This window comes from Phocoena phocoena, chromosome 14 (assembly GCF_963924675.1).
Source record: "Phocoena phocoena chromosome 14, mPhoPho1.1, whole genome shotgun sequence".
NCBI classification, from domain to species: domain Eukaryota; kingdom Metazoa; phylum Chordata; class Mammalia; order Artiodactyla; family Phocoenidae; genus Phocoena; species Phocoena phocoena.
Genome location: NC_089232.1, coordinates 74776246 through 74794337, shown reverse-complemented (window position 1 = coordinate 74794337; position 18092 = coordinate 74776246). Strand labels below are relative to the sequence as shown.

Genomic DNA, 18092 nt, shown 5'->3' with positions numbered 1-18092 from the left:
AAGTCCTCCCAGTGATCCTGAGATGAGCAGGCAGTGGAAGCACATTTCTGGGGCTGCAGGCCACCCTCTGCAGGGTCACCTGGGGGACTAGCAGTGCTCAGCGGTTTGTCGATGCCGGGGCTGAGCTTCGAGCATCAGAGGAAGCTGGGCAGTTTTAGCTTCTGGGTTGGGAGCCTGGTACAATGGGCCATGTTTTTCGTTTTAGAAACCATGATCCAAAAGCACAATTCTTTTCTTCTCTTTTTCTTTCTTTTCAGGATCTCTTTATATATATATATTTTCTAAATTTTTATCGGAGTAGAGTTGCTTTACAATGTTGTGTTAGTTTCTACTGTCCAGCAAAGCGTATCTGCTCTACGTAGACACAGATCCCCTCGTTTTTGGATTTCCTTCCCGTTTAGGTCACCACAGAGCATTGTGTAGAGTTCCCTGTGTCCTTCAGCAGGTTCTCATTAGTTATGTATTTTATACATAGTATCAATAGTGTATGTATGTCAATCCCAATCTCCCAATTCACAAAGCAGTAGTTAGATGCCACAAAGTAGGTGGCAGTGCCTTAATCATATGTGTGTTGTCAGTCCCAAGGGCCTCTTCCATCCTTGTCAAGGGGAGTTCTAACCTTCTCTCCTTTCATACAACACTGAAAGCACAATTCTAAGGGCTATGCAACTAGGCTTTGGGTTTTTATCACTCTGTGTGACCTCTGTCCTCTGGCTGTCATTTGGAGCTATTTTTCTTCTCCCTTCAATCCTGAAAAGGGAAGAAACAAATGTTCCCAGAAGCAAGTTTCTCATCACTTTGTTAATGATTGATTTCATTTGATTCCAGAACTTGTTTAACCTTTGGATAAACAATCGAAACCTTCTGGAGGCACCTAAGAGGAATGCAGGAATGCATGTGCTATTTAATTCTGGAGAGCTTATAAATGGGACTCTGACAGAATAAAAAGTATTATTTATATGCGTGCTAAAAAAAGTCACTTGTAAAATACACACTTGGGCGTAGCGGCCAAATATGGGAAAGTGTGAGATCTGGTCGCATAACCAGGCTGGCTCTGTAAATGGGACGTTCTGTCCATCCATCCTCTTCCTCTTGGTTGAGCAATTTTGTGGCTACAGATTTCCTCCAAGAAAGTCGAGCACTGTAGGCCAAATGGAGATCCAGCCTACACGCATAAGAAAACACGAACGTAAATGAGCCAGCCCGGGATCTCTGAAATTGTTCTTATCTGTGCCAAGGGAGAATTGTTCAAAGTTTTTACTTCATGGGTAATGGTAGAAATTACAGACTGTATAGTTGGTTACCTGCCAAATCGGAAAGAACAAATCTGAAATGCAGTGAAGGCATAAACAATTCAAAGGGAAAAAGAGTGCTAATCGGGCTTAAAATGCCACGAATTCTCTAGCAGGCTGATAGGATCCAACCTCCGTCCATGACCTAGTGACCAACTAGTAAGCAGGCTCACCAGTTAGCCGAGGGAATTCAGAAGGCCCAGCACTACCATGAGTGGGGTGCAGAAGAGGCCCGACTCTGGGCGAGTGTAACCCTCTCATCCTCAGCTGGGTGTGGGAAGAAATCACGGGTGTGGGAAGAAATTGCAGCTCTGGGAGTTTGCCGGAGACCTCAAGAAAAAGGAACAGGGGTGGAGCAGTGCAGATGTGTCCCCCATTCTGTCACGTCACTTCTCCCCCTGTATTGTTCATCTTTGTCACCTGCAGTAAAGGCAGTGTGCGTGGTGGGAAAATCAAGGCTTACAGGCAGCAGCCCTCACTCTGTCCTTCACTGTCTGGACATTCTTGATCCAATTATTTTTACTCTCCACTGCCTCAGGTTCTTTATTTGTACGATGGAAATAATTCTGAAGATTAAACAAGATCAAACCAAGTACTCAGCACAGACCCAGCTCATTCTAAGTCCTCAATAAATCTTGATTCCCTTCCCTCTGTTGGACTCATCTTAGCACCTCAGGCACAAGTAGAGGTGGAATAAACTTTACTGGATAAGTGAGCGTATAGTAATAACCACTCTTTTGTTTGTCAGGGGCTTTTTCAACTGTAAGCTCCTCAGGGTATCACATTATACTCATTTTTAAAGCCCTAGCATCCAGCGCGGGGTCTGACACGTGGTAGGTACTTAGTAACTACTAAGTTACTGAATAAAAGCTCGAGTTCAGAGGGTCATTGATAAACTGGAGATTCTCAGGGTTGCATAGGATGAATTTCGCACTCAGGGAAGAAGTGCCCACTGTGCCGGTCCCAGAGGATGTGGTGGTAGAATCTGAGCCATCTGAGTGCCAAAGGGAAGGCTGTGGGGTCTGGGGAGCAGCAGGCTTTCTTCCTAGAAACACGGTGCTCATGTGTCCTCAGCAGAGGTTGTACGGGCGCTATACCAGTCTGTTGACCCAGTGACACATAGGGAGGAGCAGGGTGGACAGGGCGCAGAGCCCAGCAGAGCCTGCACACCCTCCCCTTGCTGACGTGGCCACAGAGCGAAGGAGAATCAGCAATTTCTCCAGGCGAAGCAAATACCAGGAAAAATGCTGACAACCTCTAAGTGATGGAGAAACGTATGCTAGAAAGATCCAGCCGTGGGTCCTGTGCGTGCAAGACCCAGGGCTCAGCTGTTGCATTTGTAACCCGAGAAAGAGAGTCCCTGCCTGTTATGCAGCTCAGCAAAACCGGCAGACCCCACACCCCACCATGAAAGGGAAAACAAAGAAATGAGGAGACTTGATCATCTGATCACAGCGCCTCTGACAGCAAGAGCCCACAGCTTTATTTCTGCAGGAGATTTACCAAGCTTACCACAAGTGAGCTGGTACAGTAAGTGCTTTAAGTCTGGGCAAACTGGTTCTCCTGGCACGGAGGTAGGAGCCCAGCTGAATTAGACTGCGGGATTAGACTGGAGCAGAGGTCTTTGTTCAGAGTTAGCTCCAATTTTGTTTGTTTTTTTACTTTCTCATTAAATAAGAACAACAACAAAAATTGTATCGTCAGGGATAGAAGCACAGGAGGAGGGGTACAGCATGGAAATTCCCATTTGCATGTGAATCCCTCCCTGTTCACCCTTCCCATCTTTTGGCTTTTTCAGAAAGCTGACCTTGAACTTGAGTTCCTGGTAATGCCTGACCTTGATGGGATCTGGGTTAGTGTCCTGAGGAGGGCCGGTTGCTGAACGGAGACTTGTTTGTTCCCATCTCACTTTGGCGGGTTTTCTCCAGGTGACTTGGAAATAGATGCTTAAATCGGCTCAACTGTGCCAGCTTCCAGGTTCTGAGGAGTCTGGGCCAAATCTGGGGGTTTGTGGTCTGGTGACCTCCAGGCCTGGGGAGGTTGCACTCTGGCAGTCAGTGGTAGAAGGCGATGTCAGGGATGGTCACTTGCCTTATCATTTTTGGAAGGAAGGTCTAATTTCAGAGATTGGGTTGGAAGCAGCCATCCGGATGAGCTGGCTTATGGCGCATCCTCTTCAAACCACACTAAGATTTGTGAGGCCCCTCCTTGGTCAGTAGGCCAAAGGCTGAAATGCCGTCTGAGTTCAAGGAGGCAGGACTGACACTGGATCTGAACTCGCTTTCTGAAGGGCGCTAGACTAGCCCATATGATGGGAGTAGCCCACCAGACCCTGGCAGTCCAGGAATCAGAGAGCGAGAAACTCAACCAGTTAGGGCTACCAGGAATGGGGTCAGGCCCTGCTGAAAAAATTTGAGGGCTCCCTCACAAGGGCAGACAGGCTAAAGATCTACATGTGGGATTTGATCCAGCTCACATCTGGACCCCTGATCCCTGCTAATTAATATGGTCCCCCCATCATAATGGGCTCTGCGACCTGCCTGTGTGCGTGGCTGGTGGAGGGTGCTAAGCTAACGAGGGGCTGAGGCAGCAGGCTTGGGGTGAGAGCAGTAGGATGGGCTCCGGGCTCGGGGCTAGGACCCTCGAGAGCTCTTCCGCAAGGAGAGCTGGGCTTCCTCTCTGGGGGAGACCTCCTGCCGCTTCTCAAACACAGCTGCTGTGCCTTCAGGTGATAAAGCCCATCTTGATCTAGCTCATGCTTCTGGGCCCAGAGCTGGTGGGAGGAGGAAGGTGGGAAGCCGCACCCTCCCTCCCCTGCTTCCCAAAACGAAGGTCTGGTGCCCACCCCATCGCCCCCTTGTGTCTTTGCCCTTACCCTGGCTTCACCAGCCTTTCACAGCAAAGCTGGCTGGAGAGCGTCAGGACCAGGTGGGGGAAATCACCCAAAGGCCGCCTGGTCCATTCCACACACATGGTTTGTACACCTACTGTGTGCCAGGCCTGGGCGAGCCCTGGGGGAAATTCCCATCTCTAGGAGCTCTCTGTGGTAGTGCTTCCTTCACCATCCGAGTATTTCAATAAACAGAATAGAGGGCAGGGCTGCCAAAATTAGAATCCTCTAGTATCTGTGTCTTGGGAATAAACGTGGTATTTAAAGGGTAATTGTCTTTCCATTTCTCGTGGGTAGTGGCTGCTCTGTGCCTCTGGGGCCTAGACAGGTTTGCTCCGTAGGCTTTGCGGTAAATATCACTTCCTTTGGGAAGCCTTCCCTTGACCTCCCAAGACTGGGTGGGATAGCCCACCTACATGCTCTCTGGTGCCTTGCCTTCCCCTTATCCCAACACTTACCGTCGTATTCCAGAAGCCACCAGCAGACTGTGAGCCCTGGAGGGCCGAGACCATGCCTAGCATGCTGGCTGGGACACGGATGGTCTGGTGGGTGAATGAGTTGATTGGTCCAGTCTATGTGGGGCTTCAAGGGAAGAACCAACAGGAGATGTTCAAGGGGCAGATTTTGGCTCAAAAGAAAGAAAGATACTAGAGCGGTCAGAACATGAGTCAAAGGTCATGAACTCTGTATCACTGAACATGTTCTTGCCGCAGCTGGATGACCCCAGTTCAGAACGTCACAGAGGGAATTCAAGTATCAGATGGCAGAGCTCTCGGGAGGCAAGACCTGCTGAAGGTGCTCCCAGGTGCTGGAGAAGAACAGGATGAGGGGAGTTAGCTAGGGGTGCTCCTTGCAGAGGTCCCCATGAAGAGACAAGCCTGAGTTTTGTTCCCACTAAGGCTTCAAAGCAGGGCTCAGACGTCATCTGCCTTCCCTGACTTCCTCTATCTTCCTCTTCTGCTCAAAACACATTGCTCCTTTCCTACCATTTCTTATCCATTTTATTTTTATTTTTATTTATTTATTTATTTGGTTGCACTGGGTCTTCACTGCAGCACGTGGGATCTCCGTTGCTGCGTGTGGGATCTTTAGTTGCGTTATGCGGGATCTAGTTCCCTGACCAGGGATCGAACCTGGACCCACTGCATTGGGAGCATGGAGTCTTAGCCACTGGACCACCAGGGAAGTCCCTCTCATTCATTTTCAAAGGGATCTCCTAGAGTATGGGGACCGTGTCTTACTTATAATGACTTGTATCCCGGGCATATAGACCTGGGCCTGGCACAGGTGCTGAGTAAACATTTGTTGAATGACGGACTACGTGAGGACCTTTCGTGTAAGACAAAGAGCTGTGGCCCTACTGGGGAGGCAAAAATAGCACATGTGCAAAGAATTCAAGGAACAATTTAATATTGAACTGTATGGCTTTCTGCCCCAGCGGTTGGTTCATGAAGGAGATAGCTCAGAGTCCGCTGGCCTGCCAGCCATGTCCGAAAGGTCTGGGGAGGGACGGAAGCAAGATGCTTCTTCTCCTGCTAGAATGTGAGCGCCATGCGGGCACGGCCTTTGCTCACTGCTGGGTGCCTGGCACGAAGTAGGTGCTCAATAAATATTTACGGAATGGAGGCACTTTAGTTATTATAGTTTAGTTTTCTTAAAGCAGATAGAAATGGTGTTGACGATTAACTTGTCCTCAGACTATGAAGGTGAGCTCCAATAGGAAATACACAGAATCAGAACATCCCTGCAGAAAGTGCTGGCGTCATGACACATGACCTGTGCAGTCACACAGAGCCAGCGCTCAGAGGAGCCCTGATCTTAGATAATGTGATGCTGTTGCCATCTCGAAATTCTCAATTTTTGAACAGGGAGCCCATGTTTTAATTTTGCATTGGATCCACAAGTTATGTAGCCAATTCTGTCCGCAGAAGAGGATACTGTCAATCCATAGCCTGGGCTGGCAGAAGCAAGGAAGACTCTTTGGCTCTGGGCACTCACCTGGCAAACTGACTTGCCCTGTGGACTCCGGGCAGCTCACGGGGGCTCTGGGCAGCCATTCAGGTGCTGTCTCCTCTTTTCTGCCTGGTCCAAATCTGCAGCTGTTTCTGTTTTGTTCCATCTGCCCTGAAGTGACCTCAGGGAGTGGCAGAGCAGCCACAGCCAGTGACTCACGCCTCCTGTCGCTCCATTGTGCTGTCACTGCCATGGGGAGGACTCTCTCCCTACCAGTCGGACCCTTTTACGGCACACTTCATAAAGAGTGGCCTCACCAGTAGGGTTCTAACAGGAACTCCCCACCCTACCCTTTCAAGGAATTTGGGGCATTTTGCCTCCTGGGTTGGAGGACATTGAGTGGCACCCCCAGAGTATCATTTTCCAGCTCTTTAGGGGTGAATCGAAGGAATCTTCTAGCTAAGAATGAGTTTACGGACAACTGGAGCACCATCTCAGGGTGGGGGTGATTTTTCTCTCCCTCTGGTTCAAGGTCTTTGATTCTTGCTGGGCTGGAGCCCTCCTGCAATGCCCAGAGCCCTGCTCATTTCTCTTAGGGACACCACCGAGTTGTCATGCTTATAAGGCACGTGGTGGCAGAGTTTCACAGGAGAGCACCTTCTGTCCCAGGGATCTGTACCTGCTGGTCTGGCGGGATGAGCTGGCCACCGGTAAGAGTCACACTTGATCCTGAGAAAAGCCACCCTCTGTCCCTAGAACACAAGACAGTTAGGGTGGCTGGGCTTTGAAAAGGGGATCCCAAGAGCCATACCCATGCTGTCCAGCCCCTGTTGCCCACTGTCTCCTGCTGCCCTGGGGCAGGGCCCAGGATGGAACCAGCAGGCTCATGACGTCCCTGAAAGGCTGCTTTGGTGAGTTTCCAGATATACTCTGGTTGTCCAGTGAGCAGTCATGAGTGTGTGTCCCTGGCATTGTTTTATCATGAACTTTTCTGGCTGTAGTCAAGGCTCACTAACAGGACAGGTGCATGCCAGACGTTTAAATTTGCCCCAGAGTACTTCTTAACGTTTGCTACTTAGAAAACAGAAAAATGGGAATTCAAGTTCATGAATAGAAAACAAAGATTGTGAAGGTAGATTTTTACAATTTCAAAGTCAATGCCGTTACTAGAATTAAGATTTTTTTCCCGTAAGTTACTATTGTTTTAAATTTCCTTTCTTTAAACTTAAAAACGAAATTATTTGTTTGGCTGCTTCGGGTCTTAGTTGAGGCACACGGGCTTTTCTCTAGCTGCGGCTTGTGGGCTTACTTGCCCCGCGGCATTCGGGATCTTAGTTTCCTGACCAGGGATCCAACCGGAGTCCCCAGCATTGGAAGGTGGATTCTTTACCACTGGACCACTGGGGAAGTCCCTTAAATTTCTATACACTGCCAGAAGTGGGAGGGAGACCACAGGTTATTCAGTCCAACCCCTTCTTTTTTTTTTTTTTTTTTTTTTTTTTTTTTTTTTTGCGGTATGCGGGCCTCTCACTGTTGTGGCCTCTCCCGTTGCGGAGCACAGGCTCCGGACGCGCAGGCTCAGCGGCCATGGCTCACGGGCCCAGCCGCCCCGCGGCATGTGGGATCTTCCGGGACCGGGGCACGAACCCATGTCCCCTGCATCGGCAGCATCGGCATGCGGACCCTCAACCACTGCGCCACCAGGGAAGCCCCAACCCCTTCATTTTAAAGATGGAAAACTGAGGTCCATGGAGGGTGGGGGGGCTGCCCAAGGTCACACAGCTCATTAGGAGCAGAAGTAAGAACCCTGGTCCCCTCCAACCCCCCAGGCCCCTGCTCTCGCTCCAACATAAGTTTAAGATACTTTAGTTATTAACTAAACATTCACAGTTAAAGATCTGAGCAGTAGCTGGAGCAGGGCATGCTATGTTTTCAGTCCATTGGCAGTATAACCTCAGTGGATTTTATGAGTACAGATGGTCCCTGGCTTACCTCGCTTCGACTTTGGCTTTTTCGACTTTTACGATGGTGTAAAAGTGATACACATTCAGTAGAAACCATACTTTGAATTCTGGTTTTTTCTGGGCTAGTGATATGCAGTGATACCCTCTTACGAGGCTGGGCAGTGGCAGCCACAGCTCGCAGTCAGCCGGACGCTCATGAGGGTGAACAGCCGACACACCTACAACCACCCTGTACTCAGACCCATCCTGTTCTTCACTTTCAATACAGTATTCAACTAATCACGTGAGACAGTCAGCACTTTGTTATAAAATAAGCTTTGCATGAGATGGTTTTGCCCAACTGTAGGCTAATGTAAATGGTCTGAGCATGTTTAAGCTGGGCTAGGCTAAGCTATGATATTTGGTAGGTTTGTGTATTAAATGCACTTTCTACTTAAAATATTTTCAACTTATGATGGGTTTATCGGGACACAAACCCATGGTAAGTGGAGGAAGATCTGTATCGTTCTTTTATTTCATCATTTATCACCAACACTTTCGTTAGCCAATGCTTTGTGCCAGGTCCTGGGGTGAGTACTAGGAATACCAAGTAGAATCAGATACGGTTTAAGCTCTCAAAGGCAACTTGTACCAAAAGTGTGTGTGTGTGTGTGTGTGTGTGTGTGTGTGTGTGTGTGTTCGTGCACGTGGATGCGTGTGCCCCCAGCTAGAAGCCCCATCCATAGTGTCTTTTACAAGAGATCACTTTGCCTTCCAGTTAGGAAACTGGCTTCGATAGCTCTGGTCCAGTGACTTTGAAAGTCAGAGGACTTAGCATTCTCAGTGTCCCATTAGGTAAAAGTGTCTTTCTCTGTTTTATTTCCAGCCAGAGCTGGAGGAGGATTCACTGGTCCTGAGCATGCTGTCTCATTGGCTGATGGAGGTGTCTGTGCCAATGATTAGACACGAACATATGTGAAATCTCACACACACACACACACACACACACACACACACACACACACACACCCCATGCAGAACGAGTTCTAGAAGCGCAGACTCTTAGTTCTGGATTATATGATTCTTTGTCAGATGAGAAAATTGAGACCCAGAGTAGTTTAACCACTTGCTTAACTTGCTAATTAGTTAATCCAGATAGCTAGTGGATTCTTTAAACCATTTAAACTTTTAGTTTATTCAGGAACTAGAAAAAGGGAAGTGGTTTCTCTTAGAAGTGACTTCATCTGAAATGTCACTTCTCCTAAGATAACATCTTGGAGAGGCATCAAGGCGGCCGTGGTCTCTGCAGTTCTTTCATAGAACCCCAGGAAGTCACAGCTGTTAGGGAGGATTCCAAGCCACTGGAAGTCGGATCAGACTGTCCCAGATGCCAGTTGCCCCACTCTGACAGAGGCCTGAGACACCCCAGCTGGGGCTGGGGCAGGTGCTGGGCAAGCTTCCATCTCCCCCCACTTCCAGTCCATAGAGTCCCTATGGGGAGCTGGCAGGGTGGCGGGAAGGATGAAGGATGTGTTCACAGCACAGGTCCAAACACAAGTTGTTTTGGTTTAAGCATGGGATTATTGTTCTCTCTTCAAAGCCCAGTGATAAAAGCCTCTCAGGTATGCCCTGCAGAGGCAGGAGGCTTTGCTGCCAGGCCCTCTCTCTAGTAAGTTAGTAAGTTAGCCCATCCACAGTCTCAGAACCCAGGGCTCCTTGAGTGGGAGAGACATCCTAGTCGACTGAGTACAAGTTCCCACTGATGGGTTCCTTCCAGAGTATTCTGCTCGTGCTTGCACTCCTCCAGAGACAGGGCATGTGTTCCTTTACAAGAGCACTGTTTCCAGCGTTCATGGGGAAAGGCCACTTTCCTGTAATGTCGATCTGGGGTCTCAGCCCTGCAGCCGGGGGGCTCACCCTGCTCTCTGTTGTCTGCTGCCCTGTGGAGGTTTGAGTCCGGTGTGTATAGCGCTCCAGGCCAGTCATCCACAGGTCAGTGCTTGGCCACCTGTCCTAGACGTGGCTGTGAGACCCTCGCCCTCCTCTGCACAGGGGGTTCCTGAAAGGGTGAGCTCCAGAACTGCTGGAAAACCAAAAGCCAAAAAGTCCAGTCGCAGACTGACCAAATCAGAGATAAATAGGGCTGTGGTCTCCCTGGCCTCAAGGGTTCTCAACAACATGGAACATAGAAGCCGCAGAGCGATTGGGATTTCCTACCTACTGCCTTGCAAACTCTGCCATAAGTGCATCTTCTCAGCCCGGGAGCTCGGTTAGATGCCCCAGAGCTGCGGCCTCTCCTCTATTCCTCTCTGAATCCTCCCTCTCAGCATAAATTCTAGCTGGAGGCAGAGAGCTTTCTGGGTGTTTTAGAAATAGACAGAGTACGAACCACTATACTGCCTGCTGTCGCTGATTTTATGGGCTCCAGCTTGGGGATTCAAGACTGCAGGCTCACTCGGCACTGTGTTCTGGGCCACTGGTCACAGGAGCCTGAGGTCAGGGGAGCGGTGGAAGTGAGTGGAGATCTGTGCGCTGCGGCAGGAACCCCAGCTCCAGAGTCATGTAAGACTTGATGGTTAACCACCGGCCACTTGGCTGGCATCAGGTAAGTGGCGGAGGCCAAGGCTGGGCCAGGTTTCAGCACATCTGGGGGAACTTTCGGAACAGAGTGTGACCCTGATGTCCCAGAGGTGACTCTGGAGGACTGGGCAGTGTTTGCCTGGACTGTTTCTTTTTTTGTTTTTGTTTTTTGCGGTACGCGGGCCTTTCACTGTTGTGACCTCTCCCGTTGCGGAGCACAGGCTCCAGACGCGCAGGCTCAGCGGCCATGGCTCACGGGCCCAGCCACTCCACGGCATGTGGGATCTTCCCAGACCGGGGCACGAACCCATGTCCCCTGCATCGGCAGGCGGACTCTCAACCACTGCGCCACCAGGGAAGCCCTGGACTGTTTCTTAATGAACTCTCCCAGGCACCTTTCACCCACTCAGCAACATTTATATTCAGCAGAGTAATCCTGGCGAAAACGATTCTTTGATTGCCTGCCTAACTGGACGAGCAAACCCCCTAGGGGTTATTTGAACAGGAGTATAAACGATCTCAAGAATGTGACCTGACCTAGTAAGTACAGGGGAAAATAAGGAAAGCTTCTGTGAGGTCTTTGGGGATTAAGTGGTGGGCGTGAGGGGTGGGTGGATGACTCTGTCATGTGTCCTGTTTCTTATGCACCAATAGGGGCACCATCTAGAAGCAGAAAGAACAAAGGGGAGTTCACCTGCTCTGCAGTGGGCTAGGTAGCTGCGCAGGCCTGCGCACTTAGAAAAATGCTGTTTACGCTTCCCATCAACACACAGTAATGACTCTGGGAATTAATGTTTGTGCTTGGGAGAATGTGTGTGTGTGTGTCTTCATTTGATGACCTACAAGAATGAGGGGGCTATTTGTCCTGTACATGGGTGGAGAGACGACCTAGGAAAAACCCCAAATGTAGTATCGCAAAGCCCAAGGCCGATGTGAATTGTCCTGCTGGTCCGCAGCCCAACTTGAATTATCCTGCTAGGCCAACAATGGCACTGGATTAGAGTTACACTAAATAATTCAGCCTGGGAGGTAGACTGCTAAGGATTATGGTGTCTCCCAGACTACTTAAAGAAAGAAGAAGGTGGAAGAGGCAGATCATCCTAGGGTCAGACCACTTTGTGTCCACTCAGGGAGATGGCTTGGGGTTTCCCTCAAGTAGGGAGGGAGGTCCACTCTGTAGAGGTGGAACTCTGGAGTTGCTCTCAGGAAGAGTCATGGATCTGAGCTTGAGCTCTGTTCAGCCCTCGGTCTGTGCGAAGAGGAAAAGCCCATCGAACTCAGCCACTGCCTCATTCAGGGTGAGGACCCTCTTGTGATTGGGAGACCCTTTTAGTAGCAACCGCCCTGTCTTGATTCCAGCTACTCTCAGCCCACGGCTGCCACCTAGGCTGCTGTCACCAGGCCTATTCCCTGAGGAGCAGAGACGTTGGCAACTGTGCCCAATCCCCTTCAGATACCAAGGGACGAGGATGACTATATACTGCTCTATACTGCTTACTCAGAGGCAGTTTATTTGAAACTGATACAGAATTCTTAAAATTAGTAAAGAATTTTATAATTTATAAAATAATTATAATTATACTCCAATAAAGATGTTAAAAAAAAAAGACAGTATGGTACTGGCACATAAACAGAAATACAGATCAATGGTACAGGATAGAAAACCCAGAGATAAACCCATGCATATATGGTCACCTAATTTATGAGAAAGGAGGCAAGAACATGCAATGGAGAGAGGACAGCCTCTTCAGCAAGTGGTGCTGGGAAAACTGGGCAGCTACATGTAAAAGTATGAGATTAGATCACTCCCTAACACCATACACAAAAATAAACTCCAAATGGATTAAAGACCTAAATGTAAAACTAGACACTATAAAACTCTTAGAGGAAGACATAGGAAAAACACTCTTTGACATAAACCACAGCAAGATCTTTTTTGACCCACCTCCTAGAGAAATGGAAATAAAAAGAAAAATAAACAAATGGGACTTAATTAAACTTAAAAGCTTTTGCACAGCAAAGGAAACCACAAACGAGATGAAAAGAAAACCCTCAGATGGGAGAAAATATTTGCAAATGAAACAACAGGAAAAAGATTAATCTCCAAAATATACAAACATCTCATGGAGCTCAATATCAAAAAACAAACAATCCAATTAAAAAATGGGTGGAAGATCTAAATAGACATTTTACCAAAGAAGACATATGGATGGCCACAAGGCACAGGAAAAGATGCTCAACATCACTAATTATTAGAGAAATGCAAACCAAAACTACAATGAGCTATCACCTCACACCAGTCAGAATGGCCATTATCAAAAAAATCTAGAAACTATAAATGCTGGAAAGGGTGTGGTGAAAAGGGAACCCTCCTGCACTGTTGGTGGGAATGTAGATTGATACAACCTCTATGGAGAACAGTATGGAGGTTCCTTAAAAAACTAAAAAATAGAACTACCATATGACCCAGCAATCCCACTACTGGGCATATAGCCTGAGAAAGCCATAATTCAAAAAGAGTCATGTACCACAATGTTCATTGCAGCTCTATTTACAATAGCCAGGACGTGGAAGCAACCTAAATGTCCATCGACAGATGAATGGATAAAGAAGATGTGGCACATATATACAATGGAATATTACTCAGCCATAAAAAGAAATGAAAATGAGTTATTTGTAGTGAGGTGGATGGACCTCGAGTCTGTCACATATAGTTAAGTAAGTCAGAAAGAGAAAAACAAATACCGTATGCTAACACATATATATGGAATCTAAAAAAAAAAAAATGGTACTGATGAACCTAGTGGCAGGGCAGGAATAAAGATGTAGACATTGAGAATGGACTTGAGGACACTGGGAGGTGAGGGGGAAGCTGGGGCGAAGTGAGAGTAGCATCGATATACATACACTACCAACTGTAAAACAGCTAGTGGGAAGCAGCCGCATAGCACAGGGAGATCAGCTCGGTGCTTTGTGACCACCTAGACGGGTGGGATAGGGAGGGTGGGAGGGAGGCTCAAGAGGGAGGGGATATGGGGACATGTGTATGCATATGGCTGATTCACTTTGTTGTACAACAGAGACTAACACAGTATTGTGAAGCAATTATACTCCAATAAAGATCTATTTAAAAAAAAGACAATCTAGAGTGTATGCTCTCTTAGGGCAGGAATGATCATCCTACTTTACAGTACTTTGCATGAGTTGATGTTCAATAAATGTTTCTTGAGTTGAAATTAAAAAAAAAAAGAGGGCTTCCCTGGTGGCACAGTGGTTGAGAGTCTGCCTGCCGATGCAGGGGACGCGGGTTCGTGCCCCGGTCCGGGAAGATCCCACATGCCGCGGAGCGGCTGGGCCCGTGAGCCATGGCCGCTGAGCCTCCGCGTCCGGAGCCTGTGCTCCACAACGGAAGAGGCCACAACAGTGAGAGGCCCGCATACCGCAAAAAAAAAAAAAAAAAAAAAAAGAATAAATAAATTTATAAAAAGATAAATAAAATTCCAGGGTCCTCAAATAACCATCATTAGCAAACATTGTGGAAGAGCATTAATGATATCACCATAGAACATTCTAGTTAAAACATGACCTTTTCATTTTTGCTTCAAATCCGTTTTATATACTGTTAAAAGTCATTTTATAGGAAATGTTTTACTTTTTAAAATTCTTTTTAGAGCTCTTTGCTCACATGTGAATATGGCATTTGATCTTTGCAGCAGTCTTGGGCGATAGGAAGGACGGTGACATTTTGTTATTCCCATCTTACAGCTGAGCACATGAAGGCTGCATGCATTTCCAAATCCATGTAGCTGAGAAGGCACTGATCTGCGATTCCATGCCTGATGCCTTTCCACTGCCCCAAGGTGGGGAAGTCGGGCCATCAGAGTGTAAAATTTTCTTTTTGCTCCACCAAATGAGAGGTGGCACTCAATCTGATCCTCATAGAAATGCTGTTATAAGGCAGGTCCCGAACAGCTCGGCAATTACCAGGGAGAGGGTATAATTTGGGGAACTCAGCCTGGGTGGGCTTTATTCTGGAAATCTCACTTGTGATTAACTCTACTATTATCAGACAAGATTACGTGTGGGAACCAGAAGGTGTTGGTTTTGACTCTGTCCCTGGCTCAGAGTCATGCTGTACTCTGTGCTCCTCGGGCTACTCCCCGGATTCCACGTCTGAGGCCACTCACTCTCCCTAAGCTCAGTGTGAAAGCTGCCAAGTGAAACTCGGGCATCACGTCCCCATGGTGACCACTGCTCTCCAGGTCCCACGGTGGCCACGCCCCTTCCTCCCCAGGGCAATGCTCCGGCCCCGGTGTGGACTGTGCTGGAGCCGATGGCCTGGGCCGTGACTCCAGGTGGGAATCTCAGTTGCAGCTTTGGTGAATGGCTTTTTCACCTCTGATTTTCACCCCAAAGCACCGACTTTTTCTGTCTCAGTTTCTTAATCTATAAAACGGGTGTTTGAGCAGCTGCCATATTACCACATAGCAGCTGTGATATTCTAGGGGGTAACACGGAGACCCACACGGTGGGCTCCTGCTCTGAGCTCTGCGTTATCTTATTTGTTCTTCAAAACCACCCTCTGGGTAGATATTCTTACCCCCATTTTACGGATGGAGAAACTTTGACATGGAGAGATTTAGTAACCTGGTGAGAAATCGAAACAGAGCAGCCCCTGACATTTGGAAGCTAGACTCCCATTCACAGCCAGCGGTGTTCTTCTCCTGTTGGACATAAACAATCTCACAGGACACCAGCCTCTCACAGGGCACCCTGAGACCAGGCTAAGATGGACCCAGCAAGACCTCCTTGTAGTTTTGTCTAAGCACAGACAAAAACACCGCTGTGCCACCCACAAAATACCTCTGCCCCTGTGCCCCGGAAGAGTGACGGCAGCTTCTTTACAGCGTGATCCTCGACGTAGCCCTCCTTGTAGAAAGATTTACTGAGACACCCAATCATAGACTTGTTCCACTTTCTAACAACATCCAAACTCCCACTTCCTTAGACCCCCCCACACCCCAAGCTGCCCAACAAAATCCAAACCCTGTAATTGGTTCTTTCTAACACCCTCTTACTGGGACATCCCTGGTGTGCGTTCTCTCTTGCTGCAATGAGTAATAAACCCAACTTGTTCAACTACAGGTGTGACCCTGGTGGATTTCCTGGAGGGCGCTGACCCTTGTCCAGGGTCCCGCAGTTGATGAAGGATGAAGACAGGATTTAAACTGAGGAATCAGACTTTTCTGATTCCAGAGCCTGTGCAGTACCATATGGGACTTCTAGTCTAGGAGAGCGGTGAGAACGAGTGATCTCAGCCCAGTCAAGTGCTTCAAGGTCTCAAGGGAAACTCCCAATCGGATGGAGGACCAAAGCTCTGCCATCCACTCCTGGTGGCCTTGACACCCTGAACTTCCCATATGCGCAGGAATCACCCCTGCTTGATGGTTTTCTACATGCTGACTGTTGGAAAGAGGAAACAGTGAAGGCAGACACTTCTAACCTGTCATGTGGTCATACCCCTTGGACAGGCCACCAGAAGGGGGACGCCCACGGCCTGCAGAGTGAATGCCCCACCTGCCTCCAAGGCCAACCTCTTGGTGCCTGACACATGGAGGCTGCCATGTGCTCTGCTGGTGAGGACAGCCAAAACCCCTTCCCAGTATTGTCCTTTGTTCCTGACGATGCCTACAGCAGTGTCTTTGATCCCAGCAGGACACTGGCCTGAGATGTAAGGAGACGACTAGCCATCCTCACAGACCCCTAGAGCCCAGCGGTCCATATACTTGATGGCTCTTGACCCAGACTTTGGCATAGCTCCCACCTGAGAGCATCTGGTACCAATACCAGGGAATCACCCTTGACGCTGCAGCTGCTAAAGTAACGACAATTACTGTGGTCACCGTTTACCAGCACCATTTGTAGTACCACGTCGGGACATTTTTTATACTTGTGTGATCCTCATAAAAAAATCTATAAGGTGGATATTATAGGTGGATTTTACAGATGAAGAAGCTGAGACTCAGAAAGTTTGATACTAATCTAAGCTGACAGATTGTAAGTGGCAGGGCCAAGATGTGGCTCGAGATCTGTCTCCCAGCCACTCTACTGCTTCCTCCTCTCTGGTCTCTGAGCATCTGGCTGTCCTACTTGCACCCGGGTGCCTGCACAGATCATTCGAGACCACGGTGGTTGCTGTGCTCCACCCGACCCCCATTCAGGACAGAAGGACTTCACCCCCAGTTACTGGGACTGCAGCTGGCCGACGGCCTCTTTGGGAATCGCCCTCTGCTCAAGGCAGCAGCCTTGCTGATGGCTGTGCCTCTTCTAGGGCACAGCCCACATCCAGTGACTGATCAGTGGGGGAAGGTAGACAGGCCTGGCTCTTGCCTCAGCTGGGTACAACTCCGACAGCTACCCCAACTTCAGAGTTCCCTGTGGGGTCAGCTGAGGCCTTGTTGGGACTGCAGTGCAGCCCACCTTCTCCCCCTGCCCAGCCCCGTTTCCTTCCTTCTCACATAGGTGGTCACCCTGAAGGCGCTCCCTGGGAAACTTCTTGCACACTGTTCTCCATCCCAGAGTCCACTTTCTGGTGGGGGGGGGCACCCCTGTGACAAGGATGTTTTACAGGATTAGCTGGGGGTTTGCAGATTTACCCTCTGGCTTCCGTAAGCACTTTCAGTGTCTATAAGAGGCTGGTATCCCCAGAAGGAATGATAGGCATTCTTGTGTCCTTGGCGTCAGTTAGCATGGCCTGAAGCCTGGGATCCATCTGATGGACTCTAGGCTCTGACCCATTTAAAGGATGTTTTCTGCCACAAAGTTTTGCTAAACGTATTTTTAGTAGGAAAGCCCAGAGTTAGCCTTTTCTTTGAAAAAATAATTTGCAGATTAGAGGGCCTGACAGTCCAAGTTTATTTTTAAGGTAAATGAAGGATATCCTCTTTTATAGTTTAACCCCTAAAGCACAATCAATGATTTACAATGCCTTGACCAGAGCAAACAGTGTGGTAATGAAGATATTATTACCTGGGACTTCCCTGGTGTCGGCCTGCCAATGCAGGGGACACGGGTTCGATCCGTGGTCCGGGAAGATCCTACATGCCATGGAGCAACTAAGCCCTTGCGCCACAACTATTGAGCCTGTGCTCTAGAGCCCGCGAGCCACAACTACTGAGCCCGCATGCCACAGCTACTGAAGCCCTTGCGCCTGGAGCCTGTACTCCGCAACAAAAGAAGCCATCGCAATGAGAAGCCCATGCACGGCAACGAAGAGAAGCCCCTGCTCGCCGCAACTAGAGAGAAAAGCCCGCGCGCAGCTATGAAGGCCCAACGCAGCCAAAAATAAAATAAATAAATAAAATTAAATTTAAAAAAAAGATATCATTACGTGATTTCACAGTTGGTTACCTATTTAGTTCTTCCTGCTGGCCT

At 48.6% G+C, this 18092-nt stretch overlaps 1 non-coding gene across 1 annotated transcript; it reads right to left on the bottom strand.

Annotated features, from left to right (window-relative positions):
* Positions 1-515: 515 nt before the first annotated feature.
* LOC136134259 (U6atac minor spliceosomal RNA) lies at positions 516-641 on the bottom strand. Its single transcript, XR_010656541.1, has one exon. It is a non-coding gene; the product is annotated as a U6atac minor spliceosomal RNA (small nuclear RNA).
* Positions 642-18092: the final 17451 nt, after the last annotated feature.